Raw genomic sequence first — 8,210 nt, 5'->3', positions numbered from 1 at the left:
TGTAACTCAGATCACAAGGCACAACTGTCTTCTTAACTCTGATCACAAGACACAAGTGGAAACCTCAGTTGGTGGATTTTGTGCCTGATGCCAACGTCTGTTTGCTGCCACATCCACAGTTGGCTTGCTTCTGGTACATTCTCAACCCCAGGACTATATTTCTCTCCCCCTTTTTAGCTAAAGATTTGTAAAGGCACCCTTCACAAAACCAGATCCAGGCGCAGCTTGCCCAAACCTTAACATACCCCATGATTCTGAGAATGGAGTGTTTTTCTTGTGAGAGGAAGAGGGCTATTGCATCCTTTAAATAGTCCAGCCCTTGCCTAGGAATTTCCGGTAGAAATAAATGCTTGGTCAAGATGCATTTATTTTTTGCTGAGAAACAGTCAGAGAATCACCAACAAAATCTCAGACTATCATTGAATACCTTTAATAGCTCTTGACTGTTTCTTTTCCAAAACAGCCGTTCCAGTGCATGGAGACCATTCCATATATGCAGTCAGACACGTTGCACGCGATGTCTTAACATTCCTGCATTCAGCCAGTATTCAACAAGACCTCTGTCATACCTCCAGTAGATACTTGACACCTAGTACTGCTACAACCAACTTTTCACACTTCAGTTGATGGTTACTCCCCCTGTACCACACAGCTGTAGCCAACAGGCTTATTCTGGTTTATCAGACTTAGCCACATCACCCTTATAATTCCTAATGACTTTAAAATTCAGAAGGAATTAACAGCAATGTCCAGGGCAATGTCATGACATCCGGTCAGACATTCTTCTGCTCACTCAGCCTTGACATACATCACAACATCCTGATAACTACCTAGTCATCTGAGAACACATAGACCACAAGCTTGGTGATTGCTTGCAGCACAAAGGCACAACTCCCCCTGTCATGGACAACCTACTCTTTTGGAGGTCACACATATCCAACATGGTTGGACCTTCACCTTCTTCCTGATTCAAAAAGAACTCAACCCACTTGATGAATGGAAAACATAAGACTCATCTTCATGTCTTCAAGAGCGCACCCTCTGTTCAACCCTCTTGGTTGAACACATCCACACCCTGTGTCAATCTCTCTTCTAACAAGAACAGAAAGCCACTTCACAAAATGTTCTAACATTCGTTAGGACATCCTTCACACATAACAGGGAACACCATCTGATAGTCTTCAGATATCACTGAGTCACCAGCTTGATCAAGAAGAATCCAGACATAAATTGGGACATATACCTTTTCATCCCATTACATGAGATAATCTTCCATAGATGGCTCAGAACTCCTACCACAAGCTCCAAGGGATGAATAGAAAACACCTCCTTTTGTCTTCAACTTAATACTTTTCTGCTCAAAAGTAATTTGTCTCAGACATTCCTCAAGAATAATCAGCTGCCTTATGTTGATTATCTTGATTCTTCGAACTCACTTCTGAGATAGACCAACTGCCACTGGATGATTACCTCCTTCATGAATTCTCATATGAAAAGGTCAAATGCTGCCTTTTGACCTCCCCAAGTTTATCAGACTTCTCCCTAAGATATTCTGACCTCTCAAGTGAGACTAGAACTTCAAGATTTTGAAGTATCCAATCTACAACCCTGTAGACCTTTCTATCTCAAGTTGATGTGCCACATCACCAACTAAGGGTCTGATGTTGAACCAAATGTCACAACATTGTGTTTTGACATCTAGCTGTTGAATTCAGCTCCTTCTTCTGCCACTTGAAAGAACTTCCTCCCTTCACAGAACAAGAGTTCAATGTTCTCATAGACTTGATTGTGGAACCAAGTTTGAGTAAACAACCTCCATCCTGCTGGTTTGCAGTTAAGTCATCCAAGCTCACACCTTGATGAATCCCTGCTTCTTCTCCAAAGACATCAAACACTCTGATGTATGAGTCTTCAGAAGGACCAGTTAGACACTAACCCTTCAGCTCTACCAAGGATTTCACATCCTAAGGCAAGGCTGTTTCCATGATGTCAAGATTGCTGCCACTTGTTCTTGACTCCACAGTGTGCATAAGCTAATGCACTTCCTTACCTAGATCAGAAATAAACTGATCCAAGTAACCACCATCAAGACTATGATGTCTTCTTCTTCTTGTACATACCAAGGCTGAATCAAGTTTCTTTCCAGGAAACCTTTTCAGAGATCATATGCTTTTGCTGCCACCAAAGAGATAGATCCTACGCCAATGTACTATCCTTCTTGTGATTCTGCACAGGGTCTTGAAGAAGTGATGTTCCAACATCTTTAAGAACATCCGTTATCTTGAGCTCCAAGGATAATCAATTACACACTTGTACTTGGCACAAGTAGACATTGATCTTAAATCCTTTCCCAATTTTCCTTTCAGATACTTCCACCATAAGAATACGTTGAAGGTACTCTTCTTGTGTCAACATCTTCTGCTTGCAAGCACCTCAACAGTCTTGAGACTCTTTCCAGATTAGATTCACCCTTAGGAATGAGAGAGATGAATCCTTCCTTGCAAATGTGTCACACAACAACCAGAACCCATGTGACACAGGTCTACAGCCAACCAGACCCTAGGCTGACCAAACGTGAGGAGGTTAACCAAAACTCCCCCTCAAATTAACAATCATGGAAACTCCACACCAATATCCATGCATTGTACACAAATGTCTCAGCATGACATCCACCATCCCTTACCAGTGGCAACTAACTCCTCCAATCACACCAATCAGACTTCAACTGACCATAAGTACTAGTGAGACACACAACACCAGTCAATAGTAGATATGCATTGCCAGAGCATATTACCTCAACCACCATCTGAATCTTCATATTCTCACTCCTAGTAAGAACTGCCACTTCTGAACGTGGTGTTTGAATAACAAGATTCATGGTTCCAACCCCCTTAAATGATATCACAATCAGGTTACCCCATTATTGACTGCTAACATCCAGAAGACTTGTCTTCCAACACACCATAGTACTTCAGGGAACAACTATCCAATCCTGATCAAACTGCAGGAAGATGCCTAACAGCAGGAGATTGCACAATATCACATCTCAACCAGCTCAACTTCTAGGGATGACCTTCTTGAGCCCACACCCAGTTGACCCTGCTCTTGTTAACTTAGCACACACAGATGTCTCCTCTTCCAGGTCAGGAGTAGGTTCCAAACAGAATTATCCCTTTGTTTGAATCCTATAAACATCTGCTCTTCAACCAGTAGCTGCATACTTGTTGAACAATATGTTCTAACATCACATAGAACATTGGTTCCACCTCCTTGGAACAACCCTTCCTTGAAGGTCTTCAAGGTCTTCATATACATTACACAAGAGAGTAAGAGAATCTGTGATTAAGTGACTCTTACCATCCTGAAGTGAGAACGTCATGATGAGTGGACTTGAGGAGACTCAAGTATCTTTGACATCTTCAGTAGATTCTGATGAGATCTTGAACACAGCAGCCTTTCATCCACATGAAGGGAAACTACATCAGAGTTTGAGTTTTGCCATGTATTATGCAGCGGAAATCATAATACAACTCAACCTATGAACACACACTTCACCAGATTGGCCTCCAAGACCATACCAGGTTTGAATGTGATTTAGTACTGGCACAGCTGTCCCACACACAGGCCAATAGCCAACCTCCAGAGACAGGTACACTCCATTCCTGTCATGAACAGTCCATCCACCTACTTCAAGGGACCATTCAGGGAATTACAGAACCTTACACAGGTTCCAGCATCAGTACTAACATAACTCCTTGCCAGCTACCAGAAAGTATCACCCATGGATCTCATCCAGAGACAGAACAGGATGCCTGCTCTGATACCAATTGAAATTCTGGTGTAGTCAGGATTCAGATGTTCTACTACAAGTTATGACATCTGATCTAACATTGTACCTATTACAGCAAGACAGTTATTACACTCTGTACTACTGTGCACCTTTTCACAGTGTCACGACCTCTCCTTCTATGTCATCCTAGAATGGAGGGACACCTAGTTATGTGCACCTTATCATTCACTTCTGTTGTTTTCCTACACAGATATCTGCAAGATGTCTCAATCCTGTTTTGGACATTATCTGTTACATTGTTCCAGTTTGTTGGTCATGTACTTGTGTTTCCTAAATTAAAGGTTGTAACAAGTTAAACTAATCTCCACTTATTAAGGAGCTAACAAATAGATTATTTGCCAGGTTCATTAATCGAAGCTTAGTTGTTAGTTTCCTAGATTTTAGATCAGCTGGTGGATTCCTGAAGAATAGCCTGAGAAAAATCCTGAAACAGAAAAACTAACCATCCAACAATTTAGCATATGCAGTCAGGAGTGAATGTCACAACATTCCGTTTGACATCCAAGTCCAGAACCATATGCTATGTCTGCTTGGTTTCTGAAAACAGACTGTGCTAAATTTGCTGTACTGTAAAAGACCAACCAGTCTCTACTTCAGTATCAGCTTACTGGAAGAACTGTCAAGACATCCAGTTTGACAGTTTCACAATGATCTTTTGGCCAGGTCTGTTGTGCTTTTGAACTCCAGACTTCACTACATACTGAACTGAAATCATCAGCTTATTAAACAGTATGTGTTGTTGTTGATGAATGTCAAAACATTCTGATTGACATTCCAACTGAGGGCTATGTATCAGGTCTGCTATTATCTTGATGAACAGACTGGAATACATGCTTAGTTATGGCAGACATGATTATATCATACAAAAGGAAAACAAACACAGGAAATTGTTAACCCAGTTCATTCCAACATGACCTACATCTGGGGGCTACCAAGCCAGGAAGAAGATCCACTATTAGCAGTATCAATTCAGAGTTAAACTCACCCGTTTACAACTCCTCACTTAATCCCTACCCAATGCAATCTATACCTAGGAACTCCTAGATAGAAACCTCCAGTTTCCATTCCTATCACTACAAATACAATGTAATGTTACCACACCTTGAACTTGCTTCACAGCTTCATTCAAGAACAAAATCACTCTTGCCTACAGGCTTCGAGTTACAAACACTCTCAGGTTTACCACTGAGAAACACATGGTAACCTTCCCACAGATTGGGAGGTTTACCTTACACACACCCCTAAAAATTCATTCTAAGAGGCTTACAAATACTAGATTACAATCAGCTATTTATAACCTAATCACCCAACTGGATTTGGGCCTTTAGAAAATTGCAGCAGACTTGTTCTTGCTGTTGCAACTTCAGCAGAAAAATTCTGCTACAAACAAGGTCTTCAAGTTCCTAAATTCTCTCCATATATATCTCCATATTTAGAGCCTATATATATTCTGATTTAGTCTTCAAGACCTCCACAAGGGAGTTAGGATATTCACCAGATATCCTTGCTGATCCCATGACATATACTGAATTAATTAATTCAGTTTCCTACACATGTGCGATGTCACAGACCTGATGTCGTGACATCGTACATGACATGTTGGTCCAGATGTTGAATTTCTTCAACCCAACATATTAAAACAACAGAGATGATTACATTATTTGTTTTCTAAAATTAATGCCAATCCTAAGGAATCAACACAAATGAAGATGACCCCAAGAGAAAATATGTTCTTAAGAGCCATATGAACAACTTTCATGTTCATAAAAAATTGATTTGAAGCTTGTACGGTCATCAACCATATCAAAACATTATAGGTCATTTTGACTGAAACCCTAATTTTAGGTCAACTTCCCAAAGACCTAACTCACTCATTTTTCATGATTTTAAGGTGGGATCAAATGCATTGGAAATTTTAAGGTGTCTAATTCAAATGTTATGTTGGAAAAAAATTTCATAATCCTAAAATAAGTACATGTGATAATACAAAACATTATAGGTCACTTTGGAGCAAAGCCATTGAAATGTGAAAAAGTCTCATTTCAAGTGCCCATAACTTTCTCATCAAAAATCCAAATGATGCAAAATTTAAGTCCAAATTGATTGCCTTGAAAATATATAAAACTTTTATGTGAAAGTTTTTGTCATTTTAGGCTTGGATAATTGAAACAGAAGGGCTTGAATTTGGTCCATTTTGGCAAAATTCACATACACATGTTTTGCACCTTGAACTTCATGATCATTTTTCATTAATTTCCCAATTCCAAATGGATTTTTGTTCAACATAATAATTGTTCCTCATGTCAAGACCTTTCCAACCATTACCCACAAGGCCATGTTTCAATTTGGAAAAGTGCATTTTCGAAGAGGTGAAAGTTTATGTTCATTTATGGAAACATTGTAAAAACTTCATGCACACTCATTTACAATGCCATCTACACGTCCAATTCAGCTTAATGTGATATCAACATGCTAAATCAATTGCATTTGGGGCTCCCATGCCCTGTACAAGCCCATGCATGGAGGCCCTCTTTCCACATGCACATGAATTTCACCCTACTTGCATCACCTTGTGCTATAAATAGAGATGTTCAGCTTCATTCACAATCAACCTTAAGGCGCCTTACATGCTGCAGAATTGAATCCTCACCTCACTCAAAGGAATTTTTGCATTTCTCTTTCAATTTTTCAGTCTCAATTTTCAACTTACTTGGTTGATTATTGAGCTCTAATTCCTTAGCCTCACTTCCTTTCCATCTCAAGAACAAGTTGCATAAGAGAATTGGAGTGGATCAAGTGTTTGAAAGCTGCTCTTGAAAGGATTTCCCTCGAACTGTTTTGATTCGAAACTCCAAATATATTGCTCATTTCTTGTATTTGTTGGTTCCTCTGAAGTCCTCTCATAAGAGGCAATTGATTGGTGTACTTAATTTCGGGAATCCATCAAGTTCAGATTGAACACCATAATTTTCTCTCTCAGATTTCTCCTTCTATGAGAGTCTAGAGGAGAAACCAATGGCACAAGGGTGGTATACATCACCCCAGCTTTCCAATGATATGAGGATCGTCCATTTTGGTTGAGATTTCATGACCTGCAAATGTCACCGGAGTTAACATGCTCACCGGAGAAGACGGTGATGTACACCACCGTCCACCATGCCAGATTACATTTAGGTCGTTGGTTCATATTTCCATATCTAATCACAGCCTTCCATTGTTATGACTTTTAATAATGTTGTGTGTGTCTCATTTGACCAAAGCCTATGATGCACGCGCGTTTCCTTGCTCTCAGATCTTCCACGTCATTTAATGAAATAGATCCAACGCGCCAGGCTTTTTGCATTTTCTGATTTTCTATTCTATTTTCTTTTATTTCATTTTATTTCAAAAATTCATATCTCTTTCATTTTAAATTCAAAAAATATGGGACAAATTGCATTATTTCCCTTTTTAATAATAGTTTCTGAAAATATTTCTTAAATTTTTTTATTTTTTCATTTGATATTTTTTGTGAATTTTCTCTTTTCTGTTTATTTTTAATTCATTTAAAATAGTTTCCAATATTCAAAAAATGCAAAAATATTTTCTTAACATCTTTGAATGATCATGAATCTATGAAAAATATTCTCATCAATTTCTTAATTGATTTGAGATTTATTTGAGATTTTAGTTCAATTATGATATTTTTTATTCATTTTTAATTGTTTAAAAATAGTTTCTGGTTTCCAAAAATGCTAAAAAAATTTGTCAAACTTTGTGTGACTTTGTTGAACTTAGGATGATCCATTTGGACTTTTCCAAGTTGATTTGAAATGGATTTGAAGTTTGACCTTTATTTGTTTATTTTAATTCAAGTATTATTTTAATTCTCAAAAATACCAAAAATATTTTATTTGTTTCTTAACTTCTAAGCATCCTTTTGCTTCTATTTACCATTGATTGACTTTGATTCCATTCATATTTGGTCAATGTGTGTTGGTTGTTTCATTTGAATTTCAATTTATGTACATTCTTATTCATCTTCTTCTTCATCTTTTTTCTTTTTGATCATTGAGTTAAAGATTGGTGGTTAGCCTTGACATATGAGAGGCTTAACCTTCCTTGATTCAAATCTAATTCATCTTGATCAAAGATCAAGTGAATGGCTTTGCATTAAGGATAGGTTGCTTCTTGGTCAAGCAAAAAACCTAAATCAATACAAGATATTTCTTCTTTTCTTTTGGCATGGCAAGTTGTAGGAGTTTGGCTTACTAGTCATGGTCTCTAACTTGTGTTTGTTGCCTATAGTTTTATTGACCGGCCTCAGATAGGTGTGACTACTACATTAGTCCATTTACGATTGCTTAACATAGCGCTAAAT

Source organism: Lathyrus oleraceus, chromosome 4 (assembly GCF_024323335.1).
Source record: "Lathyrus oleraceus cultivar Zhongwan6 chromosome 4, CAAS_Psat_ZW6_1.0, whole genome shotgun sequence".
Lineage (NCBI taxonomy): Eukaryota > Viridiplantae > Streptophyta > Magnoliopsida > Fabales > Fabaceae > Lathyrus > Lathyrus oleraceus.
This window is presented reverse-complemented; position numbering follows the sequence as displayed.